Genomic DNA, 25803 nt, shown 5'->3' on the forward strand with positions numbered 1-25803 from the left:
TGGGGAAGTCTAATTTTAGACTTGTTTCTTGCACTGCGGGTGATCCTTATATAGCGTGGTTGTTGCATCTTACTTCCGAGTTGCACGCCGCTCTATCAGCGACGCCGCGTACTACTCGGCTGGCGAGTGCGTGGCGACCAAATATCTAATGGATATCTTTAGTAGCTGTTTAGTGGACGTGAATATGTGGACAACACGTAAATATCTAATGGATATCCTTGGTAGCTATTTGGTGGACGTGGATATGTGCACAACGCATGGATATCTAATAGATATCCTTGGTAGCTATTTGGTGGACGTGGATATGTGGACAACGCGTGGATATCTAATAGATATCCTTGGTAGCTATTTGGTGGACATAGATATGTAGATAATGTGTGCATATCCATTAGATATCCCTGCTAGTTATTCAGAAGATATAGATATTTAAGACATCTATTAGATGTCTACTAGTTATCCATAGTAGATATGGACATCATATAGATATGTAGATATTTATTAGATATCTATTAGATATTTTGTTCTGTATGGGTGGTGAGGAATGCGGTAGGTTCACGGGGGGGGGGCGTAGGTGGTGATAGGAAGAAAAAAGGAGGCAATGATGTCACTCACACTTTAATTATTTATTTAACACGGACGTTTAGGGCGAGGGGCGAGCCGTATCTTCACAATTTTACGAAGATCTTGAAATGTCCTGCTATTACGCTGCCTGTAGTCGACGCGGAAATCTTGAAGAGCCTTTAGGTCGAAGTTCTCGCGAACTCGGAAATCTTGCTCGCGATCCGACGGAGATCTTGTGCACGAGGCAGAGGACGTTCGCGGGAGAGATACGGACACCCGCGCAATGACGTGATGCACTCACACATTCACACGGATACAAAACTTAAGAATACTGGGCAGTGTCAGAATAATTAATTGCACTATCACGACACGAGTGCTAGGGATGGAACGGAAGTGAATCTCCGCAGCTAACCCTGCTCAAAAAATCCGATAGAATCAGATAAGAAAAAGTTCTATCTAATTGAATCGTGTTTTTGGTTCGTAAATATTAGATCGGTTATCTGAAATATACGATAGGCTTTCTATATTTCTGTATCGTATTTTTCATATAGTTACCTATCGTTTTTAATCAATTTCTATCGTCATTTTTTATATAAATTAATCGTGTTCTATCGTGTTTTTGGTTCGTAAATATTAGATCGGTTATCTGAAATATACGATAGACTTTCTATATTTCTGTATCGTATTTTTCATATAGTTACCTATTGGTTTTAATCAATTTCTATCGTCATGTTTTATATAAATTAATCGTATTCTATCGTGTTTTTGATTCGTAAATATTAGATTAGTTATCTGAAATACACGATAGGCTTTCTATATTTCTGTATCGTATTTTTCGTATAGATTACCTATCGTTTTTAATCAATTTCTATCGTCATGTTTTATATAAATTAATCGTATTCTATCGTGTTTTTGGTTCGCAAATATTAGATTGCTTATCTGAAACTTATGATAGACTTTTTATCTTTCTGTATCGTAGTTTTCGTATAGATTACCTATCGTAAATCTAGTTAAAAAAATGTAAACGTTTTACTTTTCTTGTACAGAATCGTTTACTCAATTAAAATGAGTAAATTATAAAAGTAATGTGGCAGTCGTCTTGCACATCGTCCTCTCGTAACGAAAGAAACTGATTATTGCTTGTCTTAATCGTATTGCGGGTGGTCTTTATATAGCGGGTCGGCTGCATTTGACTCACGAGAGAGTAATCGCCTACCAGCCTATCGGCGGCGCCGCGTACTAACTAAAAAGTTGGATAGAAAATGATAGAAACATATAGAAATTTGATAGAAAATTTATAAAATTCTATTGTTCTTTATCGTATCTCAATTAAACGATTAAAACTTTATCTGAATATGGATACTTTCCTATATGATCTTACCTAATTATTTTACTGAATAGAAAAATTATAGATTTAAAGTCTATACAAATAAATCTGAAATTGTCCCTATATGTTTCTATCAAATATATGTTATGGAACAATAATCGTTTTCTATCGTTGTCTTTATAATAATTAAGAGATATTTCAAGGAGGAACAATTATCACAGGCACACAAAAAAAGTGATCCGCCGGACCAGACTAGTCAATCCTTATGTATTTTAACTCGCTGAATCCGAATTCAAGGTCAGAATTGCAAAGTTAGCTCGCATTTTCTAACCTCAAAAAAATTTTTTTTAAATGTTGGTCTGGCGGACCAGACTATATAATCAGTCAATCCTTATGTATTTTGACCAGCTGAATCCAAATCCAAGGTCAAAATTACTAAATTTGCTCATTTTTTCTAACCTCAAAAAAACTTTTTTTTAATGTTGGTCCAACGGACCAAAGTAGTCTATCCTTATGTATTTTGATCCGCTGAATCCAAATCCAAGGTCAGAATTATTAAATTTGCTCATTTTTTCTAACCTCAAAAAAAATTTTTTTTAATGTTGGTCCGGCGGACCAGAGTAGTCTATCCTTATGTATTTTGACCCGTTGAATCGAAATTCAAGGTCAGAATTGCTGAATTGGCTTATTTTTTTCTAACCTCAAAAAAACACCTTGTAAAAGCAGCTTGGATCTTAAATGTATAATTTGGAACGTGCAAGCTTGCGTAAGCACATTATCCGGGGAAAATTCAATACTTATAACATGTCTGAGCTTCTGTGAATGAATAGCGTAGAAAATTCACTCCCTTTTTCTATTATATTTAACTCTTTTATTCTGACCTTGGATTTGGATTCAGCGGGTCAAAATACATAAGGATTGACTGATTATATAGTCTGGTCCGCCAACATTTAAAAAAATTTTTTTTTTGAGGTTAGGAAATGCGAGCTAACTTTGCAATTTTGACTTTGGATTCGTATTCAGCGGGTCAAAATACATAAGAATTGACTAGTCTAGTCCGCCGGACCAACCTTTTTTTTGTGTGCTGTTATTTTATAATTCTGCCGGACAGAACATTCTGTTGTTCTTTATGGTATCCGAATTAAACGATTAAAACTTTATCTGAATATGAATACTTTCCTATATTATCTTATCTGGATATCTTATTGATTAAAAAAATTACGACTTAAAGTCTATATAAATTATTCAGATAATTTTATATTCAGATAAAGTTTTAATCGTTTGATTCAGACACGATAAAGAATGATAAAATGTTATGTTCGGCAAAATTGCGAAATAATTTTTCCCTGTTTAAAATATCTCCAATTATATAGACAATGATAGAAAACTATTATAGTATATAACATATTTTTAATAAAAACGTATAGGGACAATTTCAGATTAATTTATATAGACTTTACGTCATAATTTTTATATTCAGTAAGATAGCCATATAAATTGTATAGGAAAATACTCATATTCAGATAAAGATTTAATCGTTTAATTTAGATACGATAAAATACGATAGAACTTTATGTCCGCCGAAATGGTAATATATTTGATAGAAATATATAAGAACAATTTCAGATTAATTCATATAGAGTTTTATAGACCTTGAATCGTAAATTTCATATTTCGTGCAATAAGTAGATAAGATCATATAAAAAAATAATCGTATTCAGATAAAGTTTTAATCGTTTATTTCAGATACGATAAGAAACGATAGAACTTTATGTCCGCCAAAATTGGAATACATCTGATAGAAACGTATAAGAACAATTTCAGATTAATTCATATAGAGTCTTATAGACCTTGAATCGTAAATTTCATATTCAAAACGATAAGTAGATAGGATCATATATAAAAGTAGTCGTATTCAGATAAAGTTTTAATCGTTTATTTCAGATACGATAAGAAACGATAGAATTTTATAACTTTTCTATCTGGCAGGAAATCTAGTGTCCGATAGAAACAATAGATTCAGATAAAATCATATTAAATTTCTATCAAATTTCTATATGTTTCTATCAGTTTATATCGTACTTTTTGAACAGGGAAGATCGACGGATGACGGGAGAGATCTGCGGGACGATCTAATGTCGGTTGCGCGCTGCGAGAGACTGACTATTTTTATTCGTCTTAGGACAATCGCGATCGCGGAGGAGAGCGCCAAGAGAACTGATTTCGAGCCTTATTTGGACATCAATTTTGACATGCCCTTTTTCGGGCATGTTTTGCATAGTTACCGCGATACGAGAAAACGAAAGAAGCGCGCGTGAGGAGTTAGTGACAGCGCTGTGCGACTAGGTGCATCGAATAGACAAACTACAACGAGCGCGATGGCTGTCAGCAGCTTTCACCACTTGCGGATAAAACAGAGCAAACCAAAAATGCTGAAATTCTAATAAAATTGGTCTAGCCTCGAACACATTTGATTAATAATTTTCATTGTAATTTAATTTTAATTAGTTTTAGTTTTCTTAGTTTTAGAATATTCATATTTCAATTATTGAGTCAGTATATACGTGTGATCGTTTTGAAAATTTTTTACAGTTTACAGTCGAAAAAGAACGTTGCTAAAGTGACAAAAAATTAGGAAAAAAATAAGTTCCTTTTGACTATAGCAAAAAATTTTCAAAGCGACACATATTGCGTGTAAATAATTGAAACATATTATTCCTAAAATTACAAGAATTAATTAAAATAAAATTAAAATTAAAATTATTCATAAAATGTAATTAGAATAAAAATACAATAAAGAATAAAAATAATAAAAAAATCCAAAAATGTTAGAAATTAATATTTAACTGGTGTGTAAAATCTCAATAAAATAAAAAATGCATACATTTTCGAAATGGTCACAATGTTAAAAGTTTATTAAACTTTGATATTTTTAGAAAATTTGTAAAGTGTGTAAATTTGTAAAGCTTTCAAGAAATATTGAATTTTGATAGTTTTGACATTTTTTACATTTTACAATCTTTTAATTTTATAAACATAAAATAATCTAAGTTTAAAGAAATTAATATTTTTCACATTTTCAACAATTAACTTCATAATTTCTTGAAATTATTTCGTTTATCTGTACTTACAATAAGAGAATGGTCGGGGCTGTCCTTCACCGATTTTGTTGGCGTTGGATACGTAGAGCATAAAAAAAACCCGTATTTTTTTATCAGCTTCGAGTTTTAGGGGTTGTTTCAACCCCTAAAAAAAGAAACAAAAAATGAACATTTGACATTTTTAAAAGAATTGAATACATCATTGTAAAGAGTATAAAATACTATAAAACTTTTGTATAAAACATTTTTTCATATATCTCATATTTTAGAAGATAATTGGTAAAAATGGAAAAATACATTTTTTTATAGTGGTTGAAACAACCCCTAAACCTCGAGATAAGCCGATAAAAAAATACGGGTTTCTGAACTTTTCTGATGCTCATTGTAGAGCTTACGTTGTAGAGTCTACAACATATCCAATGCCCATCAAAGTCAGTAAGGGATAGCCCTAACCGTTCCCTTATTAGTTACGTACCTGTAAATAAGTATTATATTTATCTTTATTTTGTATTTCTTTTTCGTTCTTAACACAAAGTAATATATATTCAATATATAATTTAATTTAATTTAATACATAGTAGAAAATTAATTTTATTTTTAACTCAGCTATTTCCCGTTTTGTCTTAATAAAGATATGCATCATCGGATTAAAATATCGTTCACATTATTTTTATTTTCTAATAAGTCTATAAAAATAAATTACATTAGGTGAATATTCAGGACAAAATAAGGCAATAATTAAATTTTACGATCTCTCTCTCTCTCTCTTTCTCTTTTGCTCGCTCGTTCAAAAAATGTTTTTTATTTTTATTATCTTATCATTTAACACTCAACTCGCACGCGTGAATGCCGCATGTATACGAGCGATATGAGTCTCAATTAGAACACTCACATGAAGCTTCTACCACCCGCGCGCATGCGGCACTTACATGTGCGAGCGATATGAGTCTCAAAGAAGGACGCATCTGCATGGTGCTGTGCAGTCACACTGTGACAATTATTAAGCACGCGAGCACGCACTGTGCAGTCACTGTGCAGACATTTTGTTATCTGGGTTATACCAACGTTGGGAGCCGATTTATATAAATTAAATTGAGGTTACATTTTTTTCACCAGTTTTAACGTTGGTGTAAGTAATTTTTGTAAACTTTGCTTTTGTACACTCTGCTAGACCTGAGGTTATTTTTTTACAACTCGTAATATTTTAGGTGTAGTTTTCGTGCTTCTATTCAAACCATATAACGGCATTGGTGTAATAAATGTCTCATAATATGTACTTATCAATTTAGCACAAATAAAATGGCTTTAGAGGAAAAATATAGTTGCGTAGTCTTTGATGCTATTGTAATTTTGCCATAAATACACGAACCCAACACTGAAAATTTATAACGAAACCCACTTTATTGATAAATGTGAAAATGATAGGTCAAAATTAGACAAATTCCACCTAAAATATTCCAATTTACTAAATATTTTATTAAATAACTGAAATTTTTAAAATTTAGATTTTTATTTTTTTTTATCAAAATTACTTTTAAAATAGACATGTTGTCAAAATTAAGTTTAACACGTATTATTTAAATCTTTTAAATTGTTAATAAATTGCGTTAAAAAATATTAATCTAAATATACTAGAAAATGGCGGATTATTTGTCTTCCTCTTTGAGGAATGAAAATGGCGAAGTTGGCGTTCCACACTATATCAAACTTTAACGTTGGGAATTACGTATTAAAGTCGCTCGAAAAGTGTGGTGCAGAGTATAACGGCGTACGTTAAATACCTTAACGTCGGATAATAGAACTTAAACCGTTTCATATTTGACGTTAAAAAAGTGATAAAAAAAGCACGTCGTAATTTTTACGTAAGACAACGTCCAAAAAACGTTAGTATTATTTTTTAATTATAAGTTACATTTTCTAACTTTCTTGGACCGCTTACAACGTTGCGATTAGTAGAAAAGTAGTCCATAGTCGGAAAGTTAATCGAAAAATGCTGCTTGGGGAGCTCTTATGGGAATCGATTAATTTTCAGGATTTTTCAGTTTTTATTGTCGTATTAAACATAGAAGTAATGAACATGTTAGTGAAAGTTTACAATAATATATCTTAGCTGTCCAGAAAAGTACTGTTAAATTTTTGAAACGATGCACTTGCTCGTTTGAGTAAAATAATTCATAAGATAAAAAAAAGTTTACAATAATCGAAGTAATACAGCACGTAAGTATGCTAAATGTGTGCTAGTAATATAACATAAATTTCAAATTGTTGTATTTAGTTATCTAAGGGTGGTATAATAGTGAAAAATGTTTATTCTCAATTTTGAAAAAAAAAATTTCAATAATAAAGATAGTACCTTATAGCCGATTTTTTTCTTATATTCACCATTATTAACTTTAGACCATATACAGCAAAAAAGGCAACAAAATAGTAATTTAAATATTTTTCTTTACTTGAACTCCTGTGTCACTTGTGCCGCGCCTGAGCAGAGAAACTCCCTTAAGTCGATTATCTTGTAAGTATAATTATTGTTGAGAATTATAAGATTTTATGTACTATTATATTGATGTGTGTTAGAACAATACGCCTTATGGATAGTGAGAGAGCAGTAATACTGATATAAGACTGGCAAATATTATATTCAGTATATTATGTGCATCGAAAAGGTAGACTTATGAATGTACGATAGAGTATATAAAAAAAAACTTATATTGATACACGTGTGCTCAACTCTATGTACGGACAGCCAGTGGTCGAGCGCTCACTACTACCGAGAGCAGCGTACCGCACAAGGGAGCATTCGTAGCACCAACCATCTGTTTCTCAGGCAAGTTATCTCGACTCCTACGCGTATCTCGAGTCTTCATCTCTCATTGATCTTGTCATGGTCTCTTTTGGAGTTGATAGAGTTGCGAACGCGAGTGTAGCGGACGATATTGACATTAGCGATCACCTTGTGACCTTGAAATGCAATCGGCCTCGTAAACATTCGCGTATTATGTTTTTTCAGAATCTTCGCGGTTTTCAAACTAATGTCCTTAATTTTGAGCTGAATTGATTGACTGGTCTCCTGTCTTTGATGCTACGCATGTTGATACTATGGTTGCTCATTTCACATCATCTTTGCTCACCGTCTTTGATCGTCTCGCCCCTCTGATGTACAACGCGCATCTCGTCTTCCTTCGCCTTGGTTCAATGGCGTGGTTAAGAATCTGATAACCATAAAGCGTCGTGCTCTTCACAAATTGGCTCAGCGACTCACTGGGTTAGTTATAAGCGTTTTTGGAATGAAGCTAATTATGCGATTCGTAGAGAGAAGAAAGTCTTCTTATCTCGCTCACTCTGTCTTCTCTCCGCGTCATTTTTGGCGTAACCTTTCCATTTTTGATGGCTCACTCACGCTCCTCCTTCTTCCCTTCCTCCCTTTCTGCGCACCTCCTCAATCCTTCTCTCTTGAACGATTACTTCATCGATTTTCTTCCTGCTTCTCCCCATTCATCTGATCTACTATCTCGCCTATCATCCTCTCATCCCTCTGTCCCCGAAAATTCTCGCCTATCTCGCCTCCTGTTCGATATCTTTAAACGCATCCGCTTCACATCCTTTGGTCTCTTTGACATCTCCGGCAGAATGCTTTTTTGTCTTCCTCACTGCTTAGACGCCCTTCTCCATATTTTAAATACTGAGCTATCCACTTGCATCTTTCCTACCTGGAAGCACTCAATTATCTTCCCTATTCCAAAAACCTGTCCTCTCTCTCGTCTTTCCGTTCTATATCCCTTCCTCCCTTCCTCTTTAAGTTACTAGAACGTATTTGTTTTACGCAACTTTGTTTATTCATCGAGGCGTCTACTATCCTTCCAAAATATCAGTCGGGCTTTCGTCGTATGCATAGCACAATAACGGAGCTACTCCACCTTTCCGATTGTGTTTTGCGTAGTTTCGATTCAAATCATCTTACCGCCATTGTTGCCCTTGATCTTACCAGGGCCTTCGACACCATAAACCATGACTTCCTGCTCGACAAGCTCAGGCTCTATGGTCTCTCTCCCTTTACTGTATTCTCGCTTTGCTCCTTTCTTATCAATCGTTCGCAGCAAGTCCTTGTCTATAATCCATTTTCCTTGTTATCCTCTCCTCGTCATGTCTTGTCTGGCGTTCCTCAAGGTTCTATTCTTGGTCCGTTTTTTTTTACATTGTAACGGACCGTATTTCCTACGCAGACTAGCTCGCCGGGATCGGGTGTAGGAGGCTCCCTGAGACAATAGACTCGGTATACGAAATAAAAGATAATATATTTTATAGATATGTACAGTATATTTACAATCGTATGTATGTGTCTGTGTGTGTCGTGTGTTGTTCGGTGGAACGGTTATTTACAAGTGAGATGTGTGTGTATGTTTTGCGTGCCGCGAGACGAAACAGCTGTTCGCTGTTAGTCACGTAGCTAGCTTGGTGATGGTCGCGGTGTGAAGTGACGAGCCGGCAGGCAGTGCCCTGGCGCGTGAAGCAGTATTTTGTGGCGCGGTGCGGTACGCGGTGTGGCGGGCGGTAGTCGCCGGAGCCTCGAGATCGGTGGTGCGCGGTACGCGGCGTGAAGCGCGGGATATTATGCTGCGCGGTGAGTGATCGAGGAAGTGCCGGTCGATCTCGAGATCTCTCGAGAGAGACGGAGAACTCTCCACCCCCGTTGTGTTCGAGCCGGGTAATCGGGCGTTTGATGAAAGTCCGTAGCCGAGAACTCTCGGCGAAGGCGGAGTACGCTCTGCCCTCTGCTACGACGATGAACTAGGAGTTAGAATGCGAGCGGTATCGAGAGCTCTCGGTTAAGGCGGAGAACACTCTACCTTATTTGCCGGTCGCAGAAAGCTTCTCAGGATAGTACTCTGGCCGGGATCGGAATCCAGTGTACGGTCGGAGCGAGAAGTGTCGCAGCCTCCACCGGAACGGCTTTTTATACCCGCTCGGGTGGAGAATCGGGGATCCTCGTGGATCTTCGGGTTTCCCCGCACTCGCTCCCTCCCATGGAGGTTGGGAGAGCGCGGGGAAATACGCGGAGCGGAGACGATGATTCGCCTCGACGCTTTTTATTGCGGCGATTAGGACGGGTCGGTGCCCGTTTGTGCGGCCCGGCGGGTGTTCGGCCGGATCGCGCGCGGTCGGTGATGCCGGCGGACGGGAGGTTCGTTACAAGATAGTTGTCTCCGTCCTGTCTTCCATCTCTTTCCTCGCAGCTGTTTATGCATACAGATGACGTCATTCTTCTCAGCTCTTCCCCTCCTTCTGATGCCTTATCCGCCTCTTCCAGTTTAAACAATGATCTTGCTATCGTTGCCAACTGGGCGTCTTCTAATGGCCTTTGCTTGAGCCCCTCAAAATCCTTCCTCCTGGTCGCTGGTTTTCCTGCCCTCCTGTCTTGTCTCCAAGCTTTTGACATCTTCCTTAACTCTTTATCTATCCCTCGCTCTTCCTTTATTAAACTCCTTGGTTTACATTTCGATTCCTCTTGGTCCTTTAAACCTAATGTCACAGCTAAATGTCGTTCCGCTTTCTCTCGGCTGCGCCTCCTTTATCCTTTCCGTCACATCCTTTCGTCTTCTCAAAAACTTGTCGTTTCCCAGTCCATAATTGTCTCCCTGTTCGACTATGCCGATGTTTATGCACCTGCTCGTACCCAACAGTTATCAGAGCGTATTCAGCGTGTCAGAAACTCATGTCTTCGTTTTTCTTATGGTATCCGTAAATTCGATCACCTTACTCCTCTCTTCGATACTTCTAGCTGGCTTAAAATGCGCCCTCGCTGTATTCTCCACCTGTGCTGTCTTGTTTGCTCTCTTCTTCGTATTAATTCTCCGTCGTACCTTAGGCGTCTTCTTAAGCTCACTTCCAAACTCCACTCATTCTTCGCACCTAACATTCGTCACCATTACCTTCTATCCTTCCCTTCTCATCGCTCCTCTAAATTTCGTGCCTCCTTCTTATATGCTACAGTGTACTATAATCAACTTCCGTTGTCCATAAAATCTTCTTCCTCCCTCCTTTCTTGTCGCATGAAGGCTGTTTGTTTCATTTCATCGTCATCCTTTTCCATCAATTTTTAAATCCGTTTGTTTACTTTGCGTCTTATTTATATATTGTATTAATCTTTATTTAATGCTTCTCAGCTGAGACAAACTCTCTTATACGTATATTGTGCGACTCTTTTATATTTTACCTTAATCTTTAGCTTTTAGCGTTTGTTTTTGTTTCTCTTTTGCGTAACATATATTTCTGGAAGGATTCAAATCAACATTCTTTGTTGTAACCTTTCCTTTTGCTAGTACGTTTTCTGTATCTTTTTTACTTTTCTTGTTTTTTGTATTCTGACTATTTGTACTAAGCAATAAAGTCTTATTAAATATCTTATTAAATAAAAATCCACATTTCATACATTCATGTTCATTTCTACATAAAATTTGCTAAAAACAAATTCGTCAAAACCGAGTTTTATTTGCACAATTTTCTCTTGCAAATTGCACAGTTTAAACAATAGTAAGAGTATTATCGATAACATTTCCGTCATTTCACATGTTTGTAGTTTCTTAAAACAGTTTCTTTTTAATTTTGTCTTTTATATTTATTTTGTAGTAAAGTTTTAAACATAAAGTTGCCGTGTTTGATAAATTGGAACACTGCGTGAAATCAGAGGTCTAGTAATCTTATCTATAACAATTGTTACTACGCTGCGCCGTAACCGTAGTATAAGTTAGCCCGTGACCGTAACTTTAATATATAACCTATATGTATAATAACCTAAATGTTTCGAGACGCGATTTCATTATTTACATCAAAAGACAATAGACGAGTCGAAAAAAGCGTGCCTGTTAAAAAATATGCTTCTTAGATAAATCTAACAAAATAACATAAAGTCTATAAAACTACATAATTTATGTAAGATGTATGAATCAACAAAATATAACATTAATACTCCGATTGTATACGGATTCTAAATTAGGCCTCCATTTTATCAGATGCTCTTTTTGACATATGTCAAGAAAACATTAATTATTAAGAAAATACAAAACAGTATTATAAAAATTACTATATCATTTGATGTAAAATACTTTCTAATTTAAATTCGTGTTTTCAAAAGTGTTTTTGTATAATCTCTAAAAATAGTTTGTTTAGTTCTTATAAACTTTGTAAGAATTAAACAAACTATTTTAATTGCTTTTTTAACGAGTTTTTTTTAAATAAAAAATTTTCTTTTTTATTATAGTTTTTTGATTTCTATGTAATGTTAATATATTAATTGAAGCGCTTTATCATTATAATAATATATACTATTTAAAATAGAGGAAAGGCATCAAATTTGGAATAGCACTATATTTTTTAAATAATAGTTCTTAAATAATATTATTAAAAAAATAATATTATTTAAGAACTATTATTTAAAAAATATAGTGCTATTCCAAATTCGATGCCTTTCCTCTATTTTAAATAGTATATATTATTATAATGATAAAGCGCTTCAATTAATATATTAACATTACATAGAAATCAAAAAACTATAATAAAAAAGAAAATTTTTTATTTAAAAAAAACTCGTTAAAAAAGCAATTAAAATAGTTTGTTTAATTCTTACAAAGTTTATAAGAACTAAACAAACTATTTTTATTGCATTTAATAAAATCACTCATGCCATACAAAACAAGAGTAGAAGCATATCTACCACAGTATAATATTTCATTACTATATAAGTCTGAATCAGAAAATTACACAGACAAAACGAAAGAAATAAAATTAAAAGAGATTATACAAAATCCAATAGAACTAAAAAATTCTAAGAACAAACTAGACGAAATAGATAATGAACTAGACAAAGATCCAAGTTCAATCTTTCAATCGCCACACTTTATTTATCCAATGACAACAAGTGGAACCACAATTATAGTAATAATAATAGCGATAGTAATAGGTTTTATTATAATACGAAAGAAAAAGCGTAATAGTCCTAAAAAGCGAATCACGCTAGATCTAGACGCAGAATACACGATACCTAAATCTATTTTAAAACAAAGCAGTAGTACACGCTTCTAATATAAAAAATATATATGTCTAATAATAATAATAATAATAATAATAATAATAATAATAATAATAATAATAATAATAATAAAATATATAATCAATTATTCTCTCCCTGCAGGGAAGGAGCGCGTAGCATTCACATGCATACGTCTCGAATTAACAAATACGCCACACGATCGCGTTACACCGGAATGCGGGACTCTTGCAAATAACAGCACGTGCACCAAAGATGCACAAGCTGATCTAGCTATGATCACATATGATCCGATTATGGGTTTTATCCATCAGTCCCATTTTTGGCAGGATTATAAAAACAATAACATAGCCGAGCGACGAAAAGATTCGCAACCAACACGAGCCAGTTGCGATTTCCGAAGTTGCACAATCACAGTAGTTATCGAACATGAGTACATCAACGACCCAACGGGACCAGCTCATTAAACCACCGCCATACCCAAGGGCACCAGATGTGTTAAGCATGAGAAAACACCAACTTCAGAATCAGCGAAATGAATCCCTATGGAGGACAAACAAAGTCGGCCCATCGATGGGGTGCGCCCATTGGACGATTCCGAACGCTACGAACGATTCCTGCGGAGCCTCTCTCTACAGCCAACCGAACGGTGTCTGGTGGAGACATAATTCTTCTGAAGGAGATGGTGCCGAGGATGTTATCGACCACACAGAACCCAGTGAGAGATACGAGAGCCATCACATGGATACTGGATACAGCTTGCGCCCGATGAAACCTGGAAGATCATCACTCAGTGTTTCAGGTGTGATAAAACCTTATAAAATCCGACTTACGAGGAATTGCCGGAGGTGCCTTGCAATGTTCCTCGATAAGAAAGAAGCAATCCATGAGACCGTGGACAACAACATTTTCAGTTTTGAGACATTTAAAAAGCAACGTGCGGGCAGATCCAAGAACGTATCGTAATCGAGACGTATGTATAAGACTCAAAACATTATATGTAACAATAAATACATGGTGACTAACACTAATTATAAATGCAATTAAATTTAAAAGTAGCGACAACTGTTATAACAGGGCAAAAAAAAATTTGCGTAAATTCCTATGAAAACTCAGCCCCCCTCGTTGTCTTTTTATTAAGGGGGAGAGATGTTGTGAGTGTGATGCACTCATACAAAACGAATATCGCGAGCGATGAAGGTGTCAAGTGACACCTCGCGCTTGCAACACCGTCCGGCCTTCACACTGGACGTCGCACCGGGCAATGCACCCGGTTGCCAAACAAACAACACCCAAAATCTAATTTTGGATGCAAAGTACGTAGCCAGCAGTTGCTGGCTAAGCGAGTGCACCGACTAAAGGCCAGTGACCACGGAAGAATCTCCCCCTCCAGTAACAAGCCAAAAGTCGGTGTATATAAACACCGCGAAAAGATAACGAGTGGGCTTAATTGCATATGACGACAAATCTATGTCGCCTGTCGTAACACCTTTTGGTACATTTTAATACGGGTTTTATGATTTAAAAAAAACTTATAATTTCGTTGGAAGTAAATATATAGTGTTGAAACAACTCTTGGCATTATCTCTCTGGAACCTGACCCGAGAAGTCCACGGCAGCGATCTCCGATACCGTATCCCGAAGCAAGGGGCACAGACTATACAGTAAGATATCTTTAAGGCGAGCATAAATATGAAACTTGTAATGCCATCTAAAATTGATTTCAGATATCTACAACAGATGAAGACGCTTACCCAAAGGAGGGAAACGTCAGTATCTGATTGGAAGTCGTTTGAAAAGTACATTGTAAAGAACCTCCCGTCCGCCGTCATCACCGACCGCGCGCGGCCAAACACCCGCCGGACCGCACAAACGGGCACCGTCCTAATCGCCCGAAATAAAAAGCGTCGAGACGAGACATCGTCTCCGCTCCGCGTATTTCCCCGCACGCTCCCAACTTCCACAGGAGGGGAGCGGGTGCGGGGAAACCCGAAGATCCACGAGGATCCCCGATCCTCCACCCGAGCGGGTATAAAAAGCCGCTCCGATGGAGGCTGCGACACTTCTCGTTCCGACCGTACGCTGGATTCCGATCCCGACCAGAGTACGCTCCTGAGAAGCTTCCTGCGATCAGTAATTAGGGTAGAGTGTTCTCTGCCTTAACCGAGAGCTCTCGGTACCGCTCGTATTCTAACTCCTAGTTTGTCTCCGTAGCAGAGGGTAGAGCGTACTCCGCCTTCGCCGAGAATTCTCGGCTACGGATTATCCTAAATCGCCCGCTCACCCGGTTCAAACACAACGGGGGTGGAGAGTGCTCCGTCTCCCTCGAGAGATCTCGAAATCGACCGGCGTTTTCCTAGATCATCAGACTCGAAAACGAAAGATCACCGCACGGCACAACACCCCGTGCTTCACGCCGCATACCGCGCGCCTCCGAGCTCGAGGTTCCGACGATTACCGCCCGCCATACCGCGCACCTCACCGCACCACGAAACACCGCTTCACGCGCCAGGGCATTGCCCGCCGGCCCGTCGCCGCACACCGCGACCATCACCGAGCTAGCTATGCGCTCGACAGCGAACAGCTGTTTCGGCCCGCGACGCGCGACTTACACAGACACACATACACACACCGCATCTGTAAATACTCATTCCACCGACAACTCACGATACATACACCGACACACTTACACAATTGTAAATAGCTTGTACATATCCACGATCTTATTAAATATATATTCTTTGATTTCGGAAAAGCCGAGTCTATTGTCTCAGGGACCTTCCTACACCCGATCCCGGCAAGTTAAGTCCGCGTAGGAAATACAGTCCGTTACAACATTAGGTCACAGTAATCCAGATGTGACAGAAGCGTCGTCTTTTAACATATATTCTTAGACGATGGCATATAATTTACGCATACGCGGACTTAAGAGCATTCTTTTGCAAAGTAATAATGCCAAAAATAATACCAGTGACGATCGAAAAATGAAGAAAACCATGTATCTGAGAATCATGTATCTTGTGTTATGATTGCACAACCAGTGACTAATTATAATTACACATATTTCTGGTTTTTGAATGTTTTTTAACTAATTATTAATTAAAAAATAATTTTCTCCAAGAAAACGTAGATTTCATTAATTTGTTGAGTCAAAAAATACACTTTTTCTATATGTAAGATATAAATACCTTTTTTGAAAATTTATTTATAAACTTTTCTTTTTAATTAAAATAACATATTTTGAGTGTACAATCCTAAATTTTTAGCTCAAAGTATTAAAAATGAAGAAAATTATGATTTTTCAAACAAAATGTGATTAAAAGTTTTTTTTTCAACATTTTTTTATATAAAAATAAGTAAAATATAATTTATTATAATTAAAATATATTTTTCTATGTTTTGACTTTATTATTACAGATTTTTTAAAATTTTGAACATTTAGTTTTTAAATTGCAATCCAAAAATTGCGTTGGGTCACGGTAACCCAGGGTGACAGCCTTCTTCGAAAAAAAAAGAGGTGTGATAATCCAGGATTAATAATGTGGTCAATGACATTCTTAAGAGGGTATTGTAAAATGTAGTGGGTAAAAAAAATTTATTTTATTTTTTGCATATTTTGCAAGTATATGGTATAGAATATATACCACATACCATAGTATGGTATATATTCTATACCATATACTTGCATATACCATAGTACGTATAGAAAAAATTAGGAATGTGCCGGATATCCAATAAATATTCGGTATCTGGCTCATCTGGCTCTTTTATTACTATCTGACGAGTAGATATAATTTGTCCACGTTTGAAATGGCCACGCGTAAATTTGACCACATTCGAAATGGCCACGTTCGGAATGGCCACGGAAAATATTGCACGAAGTTCAATTTGCCTACGTTCGAAACGGTCACGTCCGAAACGGCCACGTTTGTAACGGCCACGTTCGGAATGGCCACGTTCGGAACGGCCACGTTCAAAATGGTCACGTTCGAAATGGCCACATGTTTTACTTGAGCAAGCGCAACGACCATATCCTTATGCTTCTTAGTCACAAGCGCATACTCTGTCTAACACAAGTCATGCAAAAAATCCGTAAATATCAATTGAGAAACCCAGCAGGTAATGAATTCGATACCAATTCGACGTCGAATCGACATCGAAATGATGATTTTGATGTCGATTCGATGTACTATTTCTCACTGGGCCCAGCGAGAAATGACAGCGAGAGATGAATTCGACATCAATTCGACGTCAAATCGATGTATTATTTCTCGGTGTAAATATTTAAATATCTATATATGTATGTGGTGGCACGCCAAAGCGCGACGCGCGCGCGCGCACGCAGCGTCCGCGGCCGGGTCAGCGGCCCCGGCGACCGCGAGTAGTGCGCGCGGCCGCCACTAGGCGAAAGCGCGGCGCTTCAACTCACAAGAAGAAATGTAACATCAGGTTTACATAAGCAGACCACCCACGGCGTGGAATCAAGCCAAGCTTCACGTATAGAGAGCTCATTAGGGTCTATACTACGCTTGCAAGTAATTTTTGGAGAAAGTACCAACGGGCCCCGGTAATTCTGATATTCGGCGCGGGCGAGCTCTCTGGTACGACTAGGAACTCCTCCGGGAGATATTACAATCAAACTGCCCCGCTGCCGCCAACTCGGCCACCGTGGTCTTAGGGCCAATCCGGTGAGGCCGGATATCAGGAGCCCTGCGAAGCCGCTGAGAGCCCAGGAGTCGCCAATCACGAAGAGCAGCGTCCCGTGGCGACTCATCCGGATTGCTTTCTCCCCGGAGAAGCCCAGGGATCCTCGTCTTCAGCCCCGAGGTCTTCCGCGCCATCCTCCGGTCCACAGGGCGACACAGACCGCGAGTCGAGGGAAAATCACCCGAGCTTCGCAGACCACAACAACTGGTCCTGCGGTTTCCATTGGCCGGTCCACACAAACCGCAACCGGCCCTCGGGTGATCTCAGACCGGACCACCAGGGGTACGCAGGCCTCCTCCGACGAGATTATCACGGCTTCGCCAGCGTCACCGGAAGCCCCTAAGACTCCACAGGCGCTCCCTCAAACACCTGGGAAGCATATTCCACGTGCTCTCCTAGAAAAGAAGCGAGCCATGTTCAGGGAGCTCTTCGGTAGCGACAGCGAGTAGGAGCCACCTAGTTTCCTCCGGGCACCTTCGGGTGCCGCCTAATCCTTCTACATCCTATACGGACCCTCTTCCGAGGCTTACAACTGAGGAAGTCACACCCACCGAGAAGCTACTCCGAGCGACGCCTACTCCCACCAAGTCCAGTACTAACCAGCTTCCGGCTACCTCAAGAGATCGATTATACACTTACGCAATAACAAGTGTACAACCAAAGATTAAATATATCCGACACGTTTTATTGTTTGTAAAAGGGGGCCTTCTGATTGAACCAAACCTAACCACGTCCCCCACAATGTATTTTAACGAGCATCTTGTTTTGCGTGGAAACCCAGTGGTGCAGAGAATGCTTTGCACACACACACACACACACACGCGCGCGCACACGCCCACGCACATACTGGGGGATGCAAGGGGGTGCGTTCGGCCCCCCTCCCGCACCCATCCCGTCCAAGTTGCTAACCTATATGCATTGTATTAGAAATCAAATAAAATATACGTAGCCATTTAGAACGTGGTGATTTCAAACGTGGCCGTTCCGAATGTGGCCATTTCGGACGTGGCCGTTTCGAACGTGGGCAAGTTGAACTCCGTGTAATATTTCCCGTGGCCATTCCGAACGTGGGCAAATTGAACCCTGTACAATATTTCCCCCGGCCATTCTGAACGTGGCCATTTCGAATGTGGCCGTTTCGAACGTGGTCAAATTTACGCGTGGCCATTTCGGATGCTCCCCTATTTGACCGGATAGGCGGATATTATTAGTATCCGGCAAATATCCGACCAAAAATTTAATATTAAATTTTTGACGTAATTATGCCATATTAGTAATTATTTTCCATTATTATTCTTCATTCTATCCTTGTATAAGCACAAAACAGCCAATATCTTAATTATGAATAACCAAAGAATAGTAGATGTTTTAGTTCCTATAAATAGCCATTATTATACCCAGATAGTCAAGCGTGATTAAGCATTTTGAAGAAACTAATGCACAAAACGTGTTGCTAGATATTTGCTGTATATTTGCTGACATCGAAGTAGAACACGTTACGAATACAGTAATATGTCTGCTTATACATGCAAACAGTTGGCGAAATTTTTCGAGCAAACGGTTGACAATATTTGTATGTTATGTTGTCTAAAACATGACAGCAGCATGACGGCAATGACAGCAATGACTCAATCGAATGAATATTTATATCTTGAGCATCATGATGCAAACATGACAGCAACAACACATATATAATAATTTTCATTTGTTATTGCATATATGCCTTCAAACTATGAAATTTTTTAATTGTAGCTTATTGTTTACAAATTGTTGACAATATGAATTTGTCACACGTTTACGACAACTTTTCACTAAAAAGACGTCTATGTTTTCGAAATTTAAATATAATTAATATATAGATATTAAATTTTATAACTATACACGCTTGCAAATATATATTATCTCAGGTAGACTAGGTAGACTATGATATATACATATATATGTATCCACAATATGTATATATATATCATATATTATATATTATTATATAATATAAATAATATAACTATATAATATAAATATATAATCTCCATTCAACGGTGAGAGAATGGTAGAACCATAGAACTTATACTAATTGAAGCGGAATAGCGTATACCGTCCGTATGCCGAGACTGTGTCCAACATCTGTGCGACAAGGATAGAATAGAACATGACTTGAGATGAAATGAGACAGAACTAGTTTTCTGCTTCATTTCATAACTTTTCCTCATAATGCGTATGAACGGCCGTATTTGTAGGTATGAGACAGAACTAGTGACTGTCTCACTTCTTGGACACACTTGTACGAGTTCTTTTCCCCTTCCATTAGTATAAGTTCTGTGGGTAGGACACGCGCCTTGTGCGTCAGTTGACGCGTGCGACGTTGCCAAGCGACTATTCAAAACGGCCGCAATGATTCTCGTGTCGTGTCGACAGTTGCCGAAAGTTGGTAAAAAATTACGCTTTATTTACAGTCCAGTTATTTTAGTATTTCACCTTCGAAAAAGTACCATTGAGCTGAATTTTTGCGCACACCTTTATGGAAGCATTATTAATAACGTGCGAAAAGTCCCCATCGATATCGTGTTCGCTTTGAAAGTTATTCGAGGTCAAAGATCACAAAAATCGGTTTTTCGCAAATATCTCGCTTCCTATTGGTCGAATCACAATTATGGTTATTATAAAAATTGTAGATTGAACAATTCTCTACAAAAAGGTCCTATACATTTTTTACGTACAAGCAACCGTTTTCACGTTATATGGCAACAAAGTGTCAACCGCAGAGCGTAGAACAATAATAGCAATGCATTCGTTTCCCCACCACCTTCAAGGTAAAATGCAAAACGTGTTTTTCTTTTATTATCCGCGAGCAACGGCTCGCGGATTACAGCTGATCGCAGCTCAAGTTCTCAAACTCGGAGGTTTTATTGTGAACGTAATAATAATATCAAAAATATAATTCTAATGGCGAATATTTGTTTTATTTGCTCTAAATCTCTCTCGGAAGGTGATACTGTGGTTGTTGAGCGCGGCTTACAATCTTTGAAGGACGCCAGTGTTAACAGAGGCAATGGACACATTAAACATATAAAAAATGTAAATTCAGTGACTATCCATGTTGATTGTCGTAAAGACTATACTCGAAAGAGTAGTATCGCGGCATTTAAAAGACGGCGAGATGAAAAAGCCGCTAGTAGGTTCCAGAGCTCTCCTCGTAAAATACGGGCGAGCTCTTTTGATTTTCAAGCATTTGTCACGTGACGCGTCCGGCCGCGCTCGTCACAAGGGCGTAAGCCCGACCGAGGGGGTCGGTCTGGGGCTCCTCCTCGACGAACCGAGGGGGACACGACTTTGTTTTATTATCTTTTTCTTTTCTAACTTCCGTGTTACTGCTTTTCCATTTGTACTATTAGTTATTTAGAGTTAGGGCGCCGAGGGTGGGCTCATGTCAGATTGTATTAAACACGGAGGAGAAGCAGCCGTCGTGGAAATATTGTCGCGAGCTGTCGACAGCGCACAAGGTGCCTCGCAAGGAGTTGCCCCGCCGAGCCGTGCGTCAGGCCCCGCTGCGCGATGCCGCCCCTGAGATGCGAAGATACCGACCCCGCAAGGATACCGCATGACTACAAGATGATTCTCTGGAGGAATCACGCCGAGGGCACGCCACCGGGCTGCAGACCGGGGGAGCGGCCGTATCCACGCCAACGGCCCGTCAACCAAGATCGGTTCGGTCACGGCCTGGCCAGCCGGACCAACCAAAACGGCAGAGCAAGAACAATCTCGCCGGCGGAAGTCGTCACGCGCGGATCACGGAGGTCACGAGGAGTAAGGCGGCGCAGCGATAGGCCGAGGATCCTGCGACACGTGCGGATCCATCTATCGAAAATCGAAACGCGCACGCGCCTGCGCGGCGGCTCGAGCCGGCCGGCGCGGGACCGGGGCTCCTCACTGTTCGGCAAGCCGTGCTATCTTGCGCATCGACGAGGACGAGCCCCTCAGTTTTCGCTTTGTGGAGAAATAGCTACAGACTTCGAAGGACCAAGATACCGTTTTGTAAGGCCATCACTCGGCAGCCACCGATAAGTAAGATTCGGATAAGGCGGTCGACTCTCGTGCGGGTCCGGATAAAGGATACCGTTTATTGTTGTGTTACTGGTCATCCGACATCCGTTACCGTCATTGCTGTTGTTTTGTGTTGAGTAACTCGAAGTAGAAAGTAGAGTCTCGTGGCCGCACGAGAGCTTGGACCGACCGGCCCCGAATAATAGTTAACTAAGTACGTCCCTCTCGGACAAAGCCGGCACCGACAGTCATATTTAGTATAGTCGAGTCAATTGTTACCGCGAATATTGTTTCCGCATATATTATCTTTATTGTTATTCGGGCGGAGAGCTTCATCGGCCTCCCGCCTCGTGTAATAGATTTTCTGGTTTCCGCATTTTCTTTGTCTCTAAGTCTTGTTATCGTCTCAATGGAAAGTATCTACGAATTCGTTGTGTTCAGATCATTTGATTAAAGTCAATTGTTCTACTGTTACCGTATCCTCTAAACACCAAAGAAATATAATTGATTGTTTATTTGTTTAACAAATTGAGTACCAAATCTTTTCTGCGACCTGCCTCGATCCAACATCTCCACACGTCTCATCTACTTAAGAATCACGCCCCTCTACCGCTTCGAGTAAAAGAGCTACCGGCTGTAGTAACGCTTTCTCTTGGGTTACCGCATTATCGCTAATTATTGTGTGGCGCGAGAATTCGCGCCTGGCGCTCAAAATATAGTTTTGTGAAGATACCGTATACGCAAGTTACCGCTATCGTATCGAAAGCAATCTCGAGCGATATATTGGGGATACCGCTTACGCAAGTTACCGCTATCGTTTCGAGAGCAGTCTCGAGCGATATATTGAAGATACCGTCCCGCGAGCTACTGATATCGTTGGGGGAATTTTTCAAGTTCCACTTGGGGGATACTGTTTTCCGAAGCTTCCGATTTTCGTTGAGAAAGCGTTACTCGTCACTCCCAGTAAAGGTTACCGTTTAATTGGGCGTAGCCCCCTCGGACCTGGCCGGTTCCCGAGGGAAAGCAACGTCGCACATTGTATTTATTTTGTGGTGACGAAGCCAACAAGGAAACAGAGAAAAAAAAAACAACAATATCGTCGTATAATTCGGCAAGTATGTACAATTTCTTTTAAGAATTCTGTCATTAAAATAGCTGAGGCACGTGGTGACAAGTACAGAAGAACTGTATTAGATCAGGTTAATTTTGAGCATAATTTGTGAGTAGCCGCTAGAGCGAAATATCATGGCGATTGCTTCACATCTTTCGCTAAAATAACAACAGGTCAAAGTAAAACAGGTCGTCCATTGGACAAGAATATTATATTAGCAATGAAAGATATATTTTATTATATTAAAAATAATGAAGATTGGCAGTTTACATTAGAAGAGTTGAAAGCAGTACTTGTAGATTATATTCCTGCTGACAAAACACTTATCTCCAAATTAATTAAACGGTACGGGAGAAATATTGTTATTACCACAAAGTCATCAACAATGACAATAATTTGTTTTCGCGATGCGCAAGCGAATATTTTAAGTAGAGCTTGGTACAAAAATAAAAAATTGAATCCAGTGGAAAAACGCCTTCAAATTGTAGCGAATAATACGATGAAATGGACGCCATTATTAATATATCGAAGGGAAGTACTCAAGACGAAATAGAAGACGGAGATGTAGAAAAAATACCTAAAATTGAAAACAATGATGAAGAAAAATCGTAATGATTTTATACATATATTTTTTGCAAAATATAGATTAGGTCTATTGGGGAAACCATAAAAAAAAACGTGCCTTGCATTCTACCTCGAAGGTGGTGGGGAAACGAATGCATTGCTATTATTGTTCTACGCTCTGCAGTTGCTACTTTGTTGCCGTATAACGTGAAAACGGTTGCTCGTACGTAAAAAATGTATAGGACCTTTTTTGTAGAAAATTGTTCAATCTACAATTTTCACACGATATCGATGGGGACTTTTCGCACGTTATTAATAATGCTTCCATAAAGGTGTGTGCAAAAATTTAGCTCAATGGGACTTTTTCCGAGGTAACGCTCTTTTTTGAGCTAAAATGACCGTATATTGTTATATACGGTATGGTTTGGTGTCGCGTCAGTATCTGTAGAAATTTTAATTGCATAGATTAATGTTTTTTATTCGTTTATCTAGTCGAAAAGTATGAACATATTCCATAAATGTGCAATCTGAGTACCCTTTCCCTATTATCATCATGTAAAATTGACAAAGTTTTCGGACATATATCTCTGGAACCAAACATTTAAAAAATCTGAAATTTTGCCGACACACTCTAGGAATGTTAACCTTTCATTTAATATCTTTTTTTCTGAGCTATCTACATTTGACCTAAATGCAAGAACCACCTTATTCTCGAAAATGATATTTTGTAACATAACTTTAATATACATGGTTAAATTTAGAAAAAAACGCTTTAATTTAGCGAAAAACAATTCTTTTTAATTAAAAAAAATAGAGGTAGGTGTTTTGTAAAACAAAAAAATTAAAAAATTTTTTTTCTTTACAACTTCAAAGTACTCTTTAAACTACAACTTTTATTTAAAATACAACTTTTATTTAAAAAATTTTTTTCTATCTTTTATACTTCCGACGATATTCGTTCCAAAAAAAAAAAAAATTTTTTTTTTTAAAGGGATATTTCACTGTCTAAACATAAAATTTCGCACATAAAAAAATACGTGTCTCTTAAATTTCTGTATTTGACAACATATTTTAAAGAGAATCAAATTGGTGTCGGACACTTGCAACACTTCCCTTGTTAGTTACAATATACTGATTCCCTAAAGTTTCCTATATAATACTCTGTAATCAGAAAGATTCCTATCTAAAAAAGGAGATGTTCGAATCGAATTTATTGTTGCCGCTTTTAAGAGAGTAAGAAAAGAAACATTAAAAAGGTATAAACAGAGAACAGAAATAAAAAAGATACATAATATTAATGAGTCAGGTGTAGAAAATCAATATATTATTCGGTTTGTAGTTAATATTGACGCCAAACTGGTAGATATATTGATTTTTTATAGCTGTTTCAAAATCAATTAATATAGCTGATACGGATCTAAAATTATATATACACTGCAAAAAATGTAATGTATCTAATAAGATATGTAATTGAAAACTGCCTACTCAATGCAATACCATATGTTATTGCAGTATTGTACTTGCGTTAACAGTAAATATTGTATTAAGTATTTTATGTAGTTGGCAGCCCGCAATTACAAATGTTATTGGTTATATTTTTTTTTCTGTGTGTGTACTTTTTTATGTGTGCATGCGCACGCGCTTGTGTGTATATGTGTGTAAAATTATGTAAATTTATAAATAATTATTGTACATAATATTATATAAAAACATGTTTTTATATAATACACACATATATGTGTGTATGTATTTATTCACAAAAAGTTAAATAATTAAGTAAATAATAATTTTTAATAAAATATGTTTTTATATAATATTATGTAGTTATTTATAAAATTACACTTACACTTTTTAATTCAAAATTGCAGAATATAAAAGATAGATTAAAGAAAGGGAAAGAGATGAAGAAAAGAAAGAAGAATAGGAAAAAAGAGAGAAGATTCAAGAAAGCATAATTCTTTTAAATTAGTAAAGATTAAGACATTTTCTTATAAAAACGGAGGGAGAAAAAGAAAGACAAGAAAGGTATATAATAATTATAGATTAGGTGATGGTTGTGCAGGAGGAGTTACAATTTTTTATAAGAAGGATACATAACATATTACTAATGAAAAAAACATTTTAAATAATCTGGATATTTTAGGTATTAAAATCAATTTAAAAAATAAAAATAAAGTCCAATATATTATTATTTATAGAAGACATGGTAAAATAGAAGACAAAAGAACATAGAAACAAAAAATCATGGAGTACATTCCATCGGATTTTGAGACAGCTATAAAAAAATCAATATATCTATCCGTTTGGAGTCAACGTTAATTACAACCGAACGATATATTGATTTTTTATA

The 25803-nt window shown here is 37.8% G+C and overlaps 1 protein-coding gene and 1 long non-coding RNA gene across 5 annotated transcripts in view; one reads left to right on the forward strand and one right to left on the reverse strand.

Annotated features, from left to right (window-relative positions):
* Positions 1 to 25803, reverse strand: part of LOC105833006 — a 173078-nt gene that overhangs the window by 9772 nt on the left and 137503 nt on the right. The window lies entirely within an intron of this gene.
* Positions 5235 to 6306, forward strand: LOC118647108. Its single transcript, XR_004964411.1, has 2 exons — positions 5235 to 6118; positions 6198 to 6306. It is a non-coding gene; the product is annotated as an uncharacterized LOC118647108 (long non-coding RNA).

The sequence above is a fragment of the Monomorium pharaonis genome, chromosome 8, assembly GCF_013373865.1.
Source record: "Monomorium pharaonis isolate MP-MQ-018 chromosome 8, ASM1337386v2, whole genome shotgun sequence".
NCBI lineage: Eukaryota > Metazoa > Arthropoda > Insecta > Hymenoptera > Formicidae > Monomorium > Monomorium pharaonis.